The 11,381-nt window shown below is 48.0% G+C and overlaps 1 long non-coding RNA gene across 1 annotated transcript; it reads right to left on the bottom strand.

Moving 5' to 3' along the window:
• Positions 1 to 1,813: 1,813 nt before the first annotated feature.
• On the bottom strand, positions 1,814 to 11,133 carry LOC115071536. The gene is made up of 3 exons (XR_003850620.1): positions 11,073 to 11,133; positions 2,094 to 2,185; positions 1,814 to 1,921 (listed from the first exon to the last, which is right to left on the bottom strand). It is a non-coding gene; the product is annotated as an uncharacterized LOC115071536 (long non-coding RNA).
• Between the last annotated feature and the right edge of the window lie 248 nt (positions 11,134 to 11,381).

The following is an 11,381-nucleotide window of genomic DNA, read 5'->3' as shown; positions in this document are numbered from 1 at the left end:
CACTGACACCTAAATTCAAATGGCGTGTTCAACTTGAAGTCTTGTTTTTTCTGGTAAAAGTGGACCATCACAGAATTATAATATGGATCCTGCCTTTTAAAGATTTATTTTTATGCTTTTTAATTTTTTAAAATTATTTTTTATTTTATGTATATGTGTTGCCTGTATATATGTAAGTACACCCATTCATGCAATGCCTGAGGAGGTCAGAAGAGGGCATTGGATGCCCTCGAACTGGAGTTATAGACAGCTGTTAGCTGCTATGTGGGTGCTGGGAACTGAAGCTGGGTCCTCTGCGAGAGCCGCCAGTGCTCTTAACCACTGAGCATCTCTCCAGCCCCAATTTTATTTTTTATTTGTTTATGTGTGTATGTCTCTGTGTGTGTATGGCATGTGTGCATGGGTGCCCACAGAAATGGAAACACACACACACACAGAAATTTTTAAAAAGCTGTTACATGCCTTTAATTCAGATCAGGAAGGCAGAGGCAGGTAGAGGGAGGGAGGGAGGGAGGGAGGGAAAAGAAAGGGGCCTGGAGAGACGCCTCAAAGGTTAAGAGCTGCCCTTGCAGAGGACCTGAGTTCAGTTCCCAGCACTCATATGTGGTGGCTCACAACGGCCTGTAACTCCTGCTCTAGGGGGATCCAATTCCCTTTTTCTGGCCTTGAGCCACCTGCACACAATATGCACACACTCCTACACAGATAAACATATAATAATAATGGAGGAAGGCTGGAGAGATGGCTCAGCGGTTAAGAGCACTTGCTGCTCTTGCAGAGGACCTGGGTTCTATTTCCAGCACCCACAAGACAGTTAACAACCATCTGTAACGCCTATCCAGGGGATCCAATGCCCTCTGTTTATCTCCTCAGGCATTGCACAACATGGGTGCACTTACATACATGCAGGTAATACACTCATACACATAAATAATAATATTAATGAAGGAGGAAGAAGAGGAGGAGGATGGAGAGAAGAAGGGGGGGAGGAGGAGGTTGTTTTGGACTGACTGGTGGCCACAGGCAATTACACACCTTCCCTAGCCTCCAGTACAGGGTCAGATCTCCACAGCAGCCTCGCCCACACCTCTCATCATGGCTGCATTCCATTCATATCTGATGCCTGCCGCTTCTAGCCTACGGGGAGCTTGCACTGTGTCCTCCACTAGGAAGGGCGGACCGGGACCCAGAGACATCAGGTCAGGGCCGGGCCGCAGGGCAGAGAGAGGCAGAGACCCATCATCACAAAGACAGCCTGCAGCCTTCCTCCTCCGGCTCCCCAGAGGACCAGCTGATGGGTTTCTGGAGAGTTCCAATCCAATTAGTGCCCCCATCCCCTCCGGTGGGGGCCGAGCGACCACGCCCTTCCCGGAGATGTAGACCCAGTGGGAAGGGAAAGGGGGGGAGGATGCTATGGAGTTCTGCACATCCTGACCCAGTGTCTCCAGGCAGCAGGCTGGCTCTCTGCTACCCGGAGGGCCCCAGGGTGTGGGGACCCGCAGGCTGTAGTATTTGCATAGCAAACTCCTCCCTCCCTCCCTCCTGGGAGCAGCGGGTGGCTCAGCGACCGGCGACAGCCCCCTGTCCCTGGCTCGGTCCGCCCTGCAGCTCAGTTTGTCACCGCCCCGTCCTCGGGGAGTGGAGGCTACCCGCCTAGCCTGGGTATTTCCGGAGAGGCTGGTGCCCTGGGGATGCGGGGAAGTGATGCTAAGGGACCAAACAGAAATGGGGGAGGGGTGGTGAAATAGAATCTTTTTCAAACCGCAAAGTCACAGGGTTTGGTATCATCCAATATGCATCATGGATAAAGGGAGGCTGGCTCAGAAAATGTTTATTTAGGTAAACCGGTAGCTAAATGGGGTGTCCGGAAAATCCCTTTTGGGCTTGCTGTGTACGCGTGTGAATTTGGAAACCGATGAGCCTGGGGGGAAAAACACAGATTTAAAAACATATTCAAAATACTGTATTTTCCTTGAAGAGTTGTTCTATTGGCATATAGTAATTATACGTGATAATAGGTTTCATTATGACATTTTCATACACGTATAAAGCATATTTTGATCATAGTCACTTCCTAGTAAAATATTTCTTACCTAGAAACATCGGTCAGTGGTGTTCTTAGGAAATATTGTCGAATACTTGTAAGGGAGTTGGTGACAGTATTATCTGAATTTGTTCGAAGAAACTGAAAGAAAAAATAGATAATTCCGGGAGCTCTGGCTCCTTCCGGTCCACACCCACCCCAACCTCACACACTGGTCTGAGTCTGTAATGCCAACCGAGATGCCAGGCTGGACCTTTAGACCACAGGAACCATCCAAGGACACTTGCCCAGAGCTGGAACTCAAGAGGGGGTTGGGCAGGGGGAGGTCACCCCAGCTGAGCCAGGTTGCCCCAGCTGAGTGATCACATTTCCCTGGCAGCTGTCCAAGGGGCAGCTCCCAGCTGCACCTGTTTGTAGGGCGATTGCTTTTATCAGTATTTACACAGCAGTAGGGCTGGGGAATAGCGCGGTAATAAATAAATGGGGCGCGGTGGGGGGGGGCAGAGCCACTGAGGCGAGGTGAAAATGCTGAGGTCTTTTTGTACTTGTATGTCAGCGCACGTTCAATGCAGTTCCCCTACCCTAGAAATCTCTGAGGATCACGCAGGAGGCTTGGCATTAGAGCCCTGGTTCTTAAAGAGATAGAACTGCAGAATCATATGTGCCTTAAGATTCTTTCATATCAGGCGTCCCTGCTCAATGGATCTCAAGGTTACTGGCTACCCTCACCAGCCACTTAGAGTTTGTCAGGGATCTGGGCAGGAAAGGAGTTCCTGCTTCCCTGGCCAAACTTAGCATCAGAAGGGGGGGGGGGGAGATTAAAGTGCACACTTTTGGAGTTAGTCAAACCTACTCTGAAACCCTGTAGGAGTCAAGCTCTGTGATTTGGGGTCTGTTCACACACCACTCAGAGCCTCAACTGGAGGCTTTGGAAAGAATGCAAAACAAAACAAAACAAATCTGGGCTGGGGATGGGACTCAGTTGGTAAAATGCAAGCTGGGAGCCCTGGGTTGGATCCCCAGCACCACATAAACCTGGTGTGGTGGTACATATCTGTGATCCCGGCAGGATAGCGGTAGAGACCAGAGGAGCCAGAAGTTCAAGGTCATTCTTATCCTCTGCTACATAAAGAATTGGAAGTCAGGTATTTGTGGCAGATGCCTTTACTCCCAGCACTTCGCAGGTGGATCTCTGTGAGGTCGAGGCTAGCCTGTACTACGTAGTGAGTACCAGGCCAGCTGGAGCTATAGGAAGAAGACCCTGTCTCAAAAAAATATAAATAATAAATAAATAAATAAATACTACATATTGAGTTTGAGACCAGCCTGAGATACACCTCTCTCTCTCTCTCTCTCTCTCTCTCTCTCTCTCTCTCTCTCTCTCTCTCTCTCTCTCTCTCACACACACACACACACACACACACACACACACAAATAAAACAAAACAAATCTGGGAAGTCCGATCTATTTTGGAAATAGGAGCCAGGAAGCAAGAGTCTGACATGGCCCCAAGCAGATGTAGCCCCTAGGTGACCGCAGAGTCTGTTCAGGTCTTCTGGTGGCTTCCAGCTGAGCTCCCTCACCTCTGCTCTAGAGTAGCTGGGTACAGTAAGATGTAAACAAACCTGTTCCTCAGAAGCCGCCTGGCCAAGCCCAGAGATAAACTGCATTTGTAAAAACTACTAGCAGTGAGTCACTCACACGTTGCAGACAGGAAGGCAGGTCTCCAAACGTCAGGCGGGTGCCAGCTGCCAGCCCACTGGGCTCCAACTCCAGCCCTGACTCCCACCAGTCATGTGCTCCTGGCCAGTTATTTTACTTCCAAGGGGCCTTGCTTGAAACATGCCGAAGAGTATGCTGTGAGCCTGCAGTGTATGCAGTGAGGACTAACTGAAGAGGGTAATCCTTTATCTCATCAGCACTTGGGGTCATTATGGTTGGTGAGGTGGGTGACCCCATCGTACTTACTTCTGTATCCCTAAATCTTCACATGAAGCTGGTACTTGGCAGAGGCAGAACCGCCTGATAATTAATGAATGGCCCTGAAGAAGTTAAAATCTGGGGGCTGGATAGCTGGCTCAGCGGCTAAGAGCACTGCCTGCTCTTGCAGAGGACCTGGGTTCCCTTCCCAGCACCCACATGGCAGCTAACAAGTATCCAGAACTCCCGTTCCAGGAGATCCTACGTCCTCTTCTCACCTCTGTGTGCATTGCAAGCACGTGATGCTCACATACATGCAGGCAAAACACTCATACACATAAAATAAATTTTAAAAAAAGGTTAAAATCTGGGCTGAGGATGGCGGTCAGTTGGTAGAGTGCTCACTAAACATGCAGGAAGTCCTGGATTTGTTCCCCAGCTGCCCATAAAATCCACCTGGGACATCAAGCCTGCCTGACTATGCAACTCACATGTGGGCAATAGCAGAGGGTTAAAATCCTGTCCCAGGTCCCCAGAGGCAGGCAGTCTTTTTGATGCCTTAGTTCTTCTATCCAGGATGCTTTTAAGAGAGGAAAACAGGAAATTGTCCCTGATAGCCAACTTGCTGTGTGTGTGTGTGTGTGTGTGTGTGTGTCTGTGTGTCTGTCTGTGTGTCTGTGTCTCTGTGTGTGTGGTGGTGTTTTTGTTGTTGTTGGGAGGTGAGAGGAAGATGGTCCACAAAGTTATACTGTGCCAGGAAATGAGCCTCCTTCCTTTCAAATGCTGAGGCTTCCAAGTGGACAGACAGATAAGTAGCTTCAAGCTTGATGCACAGAGAAAATCATGGCCCACAATCAACAAGGCTGACCACGCCACTGAACTGCAGGTGGATCCAGAAGATGTCCTCCACTGTATTCATTCATTCATCCACTCATTCACTCATTCGTTTATTCATTCATTCACTCTCCCCCATGCTGATCACGTCCAGCCTGGGCTAGATGGATCCCTGAGGTTATGGCTTGCTATCCAGCGTCCAGGACGTAAACAAAACAGACAAACGGCAGCAAGATGAAAGGAGATGCCAGGAAAGTTAAAAACGCTGTAGAGCAGAGAAATTTGCAACAGATTTGAGAAGGCAGCTGTAGGAAAGAAAAGGGAAATTAAAAACACAGGGCAGAGCTGGGGTGGAGGAAAAGGACCAGCAAGCCTGAACAGTTGGCACCTAGAGCAGTAAAGGCCTCACAGCAGACATGAAGGAGAAAGCGCCAAGCTTCAGGGACTCGGGACGGCAGGGGTGGAGAGAGGCAAGGTATACCTCAGTTGAAGCCTGGAGAAAAATGCCAGGGTTTAATATTTTTTTTGTTCATTCTCTATCATCTATCTATCTATCTATCTATCTATCTATCTATCTATCTATCTATCTATCTATCATCTATCTATCTATCTACCCATCTATCTATCATCTATCTTCTATCAATCATCTACCTATCTCTATCCTGTCTGTCTGTCTGTTTAGAGTCAGGGTGTGATATAGCCCAAAAGCTGGCTTCAAACTCTCCATTTAGCCAAATTGAATGTCCTTGAATATCCCTATGCCTTCATCTGCCAACTGATGGCATCCCCAGTCCAGTTCAGATTTCTGAACTTTTCTTTTTTTTTCTTTTTGTTTGTTTGAGACAGGATCTCTCTGTAGCCCCAGCTGGCCCTGAACCGCTTGTGTAGACCGGGCTTGGCTCTATCTCACAGAGATCTGCCTGCCTCAGCCTCCCAAGTGCCGGGATTAAAAGTGTGTGCCACCAAGTCCTGCTTGCTGTTAATTATTGGCATGTACCTCCATCACCAGGTTATGAAGTACTAGGGATCCAACCCCGGGCTTTGTGCATGCTAGGGAAGCACTCAGTCAAATTAGTTCCCAGGCTGCACTTTATTTTATTTATTATTTTTATTTTACGCGTATGAGGGTATTGCCTGCATGTGAATGCACCCATGTCATACAATGCTGCGGAGGTCAGAAGAGGGCTTCGGATTCCCCTGGAACTGGAGTTAAGGACGGTTCGCAGCCACCATATGGGTGCTGGGAATCAAACCCAGGTCCTCTGCAAGAGCAGTCAGTGCTCTTAACCGCTGAGCCATCTCTTAAGCCCCACCAGCCTGCACTTTAATATATGAAAGTTTCACCTTAAAAAAGAACTATAAGAAATAAACATCTGGCTGGGCATGATCCCAGCACTAGGGAAGCAGACACAGGAGGATCTCTGTGAGTCCTAGGCCAAAAAATAAATGAATTGGGACTGGAGAGATGGCTCAGTGGTTAAAAGTACTTGCAGCTTTGGCAGAGGAATGGGGAGCTGTTCCCAGCACCTACGTGGCAGTTAACAACATCTGTAACTTTAGTTCCTAACACACAGGAAGCCCTGGTTCAATCCCCAGTGGCACCTAAAGCCAGGTGTGGTGGCTCAGGCCTGAAATCCCAGTTCTCAGGAGATGGAGGCAGGAGGATCAGGAGTTCCAAGTCATCCTCGGCTACATAGTGAGTCCGAGGCCAACCTGAGCTATAAGGGCCTTGTCTTTGTTTGTCTGGGAAAACCAAACCAAAACAAGAACATCAGAAGTCAGGGATGGATACATGGAGTTCATCATATTACTGTGTAATATAAACTGGACAGTCGAATAATGCATCATTGTGTATATCATGTAATTGAAGTTTTTGGAAAGTTTTCATTATAATAAAGTTTAAAAAAAATGTTTTTTTGGCCTTTTTGAAACAGGTCTCCCTGTAGCCCCAGCTGATCTGGAACTCACTGTGTAGACCAGGCTGGCCTTGAACTCACAGAGATCCACCTACCTCTGCCTCCTGAGTGTTGGGATTAAAGGCATGTGTCTTTATTTTTAATTTTATGTGTATGAATGTTTTATTTATTTATATATTATTATATTTATGTCTGAGTGTTTTGCCTGCATGTATATAAGTGCACCATGTGCATGCAATGCCCGAAGAGGCTAGAATAGGGTGTTGGATCCCCTGGAACCTCAGTTATGGTAGGTTATTAGCTGCCGTGTGGGTGCTGGGAACTGAACCCAGGTCCTCTACAAAAGCAGCCAGTGCTCTTAACCACTAAGCTATCTTTCCAGCCCTGTATAATAAAGTTGTTGTGGTGTGGTTTTGGAGGCGGGGTGTTTTTTGTTTTGTTTTGAGACAGGATCTCCCTATGCTCTCAACCAGCATCTTCCTTCCGAGTGCTGAGATCGTGGAATCAAAGGCCTATGCCACCAAGCCCAGCTATAGTAATATTTTAATACAGTTTCCATTAAGTGCCAGGTGTGGCAGGGTATACAATCTCAGGAATCTGAATGGCTAAGGCCAGAGGGTTTGGAGTTCAAGGCCAATCAGTCAGGGATACCAGGAAAAACCCTGGGTGTGTACTGTGCGTGCGTGCTTGCGTGTGTGTGTGTGTGTGTGTGTGTGTGTGTGTGTGTGTGTGTGTGTGTCCATAATGTGTCACTGTTGTCCTCCAGCAAAATCTCTCTGGGGTTATCAGGAAGGTAGTAGAGAAACATTATCTAATCTGACTTCCTGTTATAAATAAGGAAATTGAGGTGCACCCAGGGCTGTTCCCAGTGTTCTAAGATATGCAGAGGCCGAGTAAGTGCTGGAATCTCAGCACCCTTTGACCTTCCAACCCTCCGACTGGCTGTAGGCATCAGTGCCCAGCTGGTCTCGGGCTGCAGATGGAATTTGCCCCTTATCCTGCTTTGCCTTTTCCAACCCCCAAGCTGAGCATTTTCGTGCTGTGGCTGGGGATGAACCCAGGGCTTGGAGCAAGCTAAGTGCATTCTCCACCCATGAGCTGTACCCCCAGCCCAAGGCCTTCATCTGTGCAGGAGGCCAAGTGTACTGAGAGTTGGGGGTCTCTGGGCTGCTCCCATTGCCTGAGTCCGTTTTCTTTTGTTCGGTGCTGAGGATGGAAACGGAACCCCACCCCACCCCCCACACATACCTTGCACATGTTCGGCAAGTGCTGAATCCCAGGGCACCGTCCCTAACCCTCGCTCACTGTATTCCTTCTTAAAGCAATCAATCCTGAGCTCGCACTTAGGACTTCAAGCATCTACTTCCAAAGGTAGAAAGGGAAATGTACAGAATTTCCAGTAACACAGAACTGGGTACTGGAAAAGCAAAGGGTGTGGTGAGCATGCCCATAATCCCTTGCTAGTGAGAGGTCTAAGCAGGAGAGTCTAGAGTTCAAGGTCATACTTGGCCCAGTAGAGGGTTCTAAAGCCTGAACTGTCAGAATCCTCCTGAGCCTCCTACCTCACTGTCCACATTAGATGAGAAGGAACCACCTCTGGGTTCTGCTTGTCTTTCTTTTTTGTTTTTGTTTAGACAGGGTCTCAACTATGCAGCCCAGGCTGATCTCTAACAGGTGATCCTCCTGTTTCAGCCTCCAGAGTGTTGGGATTATAGGTGTCCCCATGGGTTCTACTTAATTTACAGGGAAGTCAGAAGATCTTCAGAGGTGACAGTTAAGGAAGAACTTTGAAAAAGTAAAAAAAAACACTGGGGCTCAGCGGCAGACAAGCTTGTGCGAGGCTCTGGGTACTATCTTAGAACTACCAAAAAAACACAAACACAAACAAAACCAAAACAAAACAAAAACTACTGCAGGAGGTTCTGGCATGGTGGCATGTAGGCCTGTAACCCTAGCTCTTGGGAGGCAGAGCCAGGTGGGTCTCTGTGAGTTCAAGTTTGGCCCGATTTATATAGCAAGTTCAGGCCATCCCTGTCCCCAAAAGCCAAACAATCAACAAACAAATGAAAAACCTGCTGAAGCAGGGGGCATGAGGCTATGGCTGAGCAGGGAGAGTGCTGGCCTAGATTGCACAAGCCCTAGGTTCCATCCCCAGCACCCCAGGTGTGCTGGTACATGTCCATGGGAACATGGAGGCCCTAGGATCAAAAGGGAAAAAAAAAATATCAAGTTCATCTTTAACCTCAGCTACTTAAAGAGTTTGTGGCTAGCCTGGGCAACAGAGAGACCCTACCTCAACAACAAAACTAAACTCACAAAAGCTACTGCCAGGCATGGTGGCTCACACCAGGACCCCATGTGCACACATGTGCTGGAGAAGTATTTGGGAGGCTGAGATAGAATTGCTGAAAGATTAGCCAGGTATGGTGGTGCACGCCTTTAATCCCAGCACTCGGGAGGCAGAGGCAGGCGGATCTCTGAGTTCAAGGCCAGCCTGGTCTACATAGTGAGTTCTAGGACAGCGGGGGCTACAGAGAGACCCTGTCTCAAAAAGATGGAAAAAAAAAAAAAAAGATTGCTGAAAGACTACAAAAAAACCCAAATGAACTCACTAAATTAACTAATTGACTTTTTAAAAAAACTTTTTATTTTCTGTGTAAAAGTGTTTTGTCTGCATGTAAGTGTACCTGTGTGTGCAATGCCCTCCTGGAACTGGAGTTACAGACACTTGTTAGCCACCATGTGGGTGCTGGGAATCAAACCCAGGTCTTCTGCAAGAGCAGATAGTGCTCTTAACCATCGAGCCATCTCTCCAACCCCTAGTTGATCTTGAAGCTGTAGAATTTGAAGCTGCATTATCATAAATAGGTGGCGCACGCCTTTAGTCCCAGCACTTGGGAAGCAGAAGCAGGCAGATCTCTGTGAGATCAAGACTAGCCTAGTCTACATAGCGAGTTCCAGGCCAGTTGGGGCTACAGGGAGAACCTTTCTAAAAAAATTTAAAACGTGAGAGGGTAGAGTGTTAAGGGTTCCATCCACTTTGGGTTGTGCCTTAGGGAAAACAGACCTTCTGGTGAATGGCCTTTATTGATGTCTAACTCCACCTCAGACCCTGTGTTGGGCTTCCTATACTGTTATCTCATTGGTGGGGAGGGAGGCTCAGTAGTAGAACACATGCCATGCCTGGCATGCTTAGGATGTGAGTTCCATGGGGCTGGAGAGATGGTTCAGCAGTTAAGAGCACTGGCTACTCTTACAGAGAACCTAGGTTTAATTCCCAGCACCTACATGGTGGCTAACAACTGTCTATAACTCCAGTTCCAAGGGATCCAATCCCCTCTTCTGACATCTGAGGGCACTGCAGGTCAGGGGTGCACTTACACACATGCAGGTAATACACTCATACACATAAAATAAAAATAATAAATAAGAGCTGGGTGTGATGGTGCACACCTTTAGTCCCAGCACTTTGGAGGCAGAGGCAGGCAGATGTCTGTGAGTTCGAGGCCAACCTAGTTTACATGGTGAGTTCCCAGCCAGCTGGGGCTATAGGGCGAGCCTGTCTCAAAAATACCAAAAAAATGAAATAAATAAATATATAAAATCTTGGGTTTTTTTTTTTTTTTTTTAATATGAGTTCCAGCACCCCACGTGTACACATCTGCTGGAGAAGTGGTATTTTCTGGCTCATTTTATGGATGAGCAGAAAGGCCATGAGGCAGTCTGCCCCCTACAGCTGGGACCCAGATCTGAGTGGTCAGGGACTAAAGCAGGTCCCCTCACCAGCCCCTCCTCTGGGAACCCTGAGGGTTTTGACACCTGGGCAGTCCACTCTGGTCAGCAGACCTGGAGTTCCAGCTCAACTTCTTACCAATCATGTGACCAAGGCCGAGTCACAAGCCTGGGAGCCTCAATCTTGGGCTGCAAGAACATTGATAATAAAGTACTCCACCTTGCTCAGGGCAATGTGACGGTTCTGAGAAATCAGGGACAAGGCGAGTGCTTGGAATCTACTTTGAAGGGGAATAGACAGAAACAGATGTGGGGTGATTTCTTTGGAGAAGCAAGATGTAGAGTATGTTGTTGTAACCCCAGCCCCTCACCTCTGCAGCAGGTCTTCAAAGTGTCTAGTGTCAAAGTCCTAACCTGGACTTCTGGTGTCTATTACTGTTTGTTGTTCCTATTTGGGTTTCTTTTAACATTTATTTATTTACAGTGTGTGTATGTGTGTGGGCACACATGCCACGCCTTGCCTGTGGAGGTCAGAGGACAAATTGCAGGAATCAGTTCTCTCTTACCATGGTGTACTTTCCAGTGCTCGAAATCAGGTTGTCAGGATTGACAGCAAGCACCTTTACCTGCTGAGCTGTCTTGTCAGCCCCTGGGTTGTTCCTTCTCCTCCTCCTCTTCCTCATCTTCCTCCTCCTCCTTCTTCTCTCTTCCTCCTCCTCCTCTTCCTCCTCATCTTCCTCCTTCTTTCTCTCCTCCTCCTCTTCCTCCTCCTCTTCCTCCTCCTCCTCCTCATCTTCCTCCTCCTCCTTCTTTCTCTCCTCCTCTTCCTCCTCCTCCTCTTCTTTTTGAGAATTTCAAGTAGCACAAGCTGACCCTGAACTCCTGATTCCCCTGCCTCCATCTCTCAGAGTGTGAGGATTACACACGTGTACCAC

Source organism: Nannospalax galili, unplaced genomic scaffold, assembly GCF_000622305.1.
Source record: "Nannospalax galili isolate Female #2095 unplaced genomic scaffold, S.galili_v1.0 scaffold538, whole genome shotgun sequence".
Lineage (NCBI taxonomy): Eukaryota > Metazoa > Chordata > Mammalia > Rodentia > Spalacidae > Nannospalax > Nannospalax galili.
The sequence above is the reverse complement of the archived record's forward strand: the minus strand, read 5'-3'. Positions and strand labels throughout refer to the sequence as shown.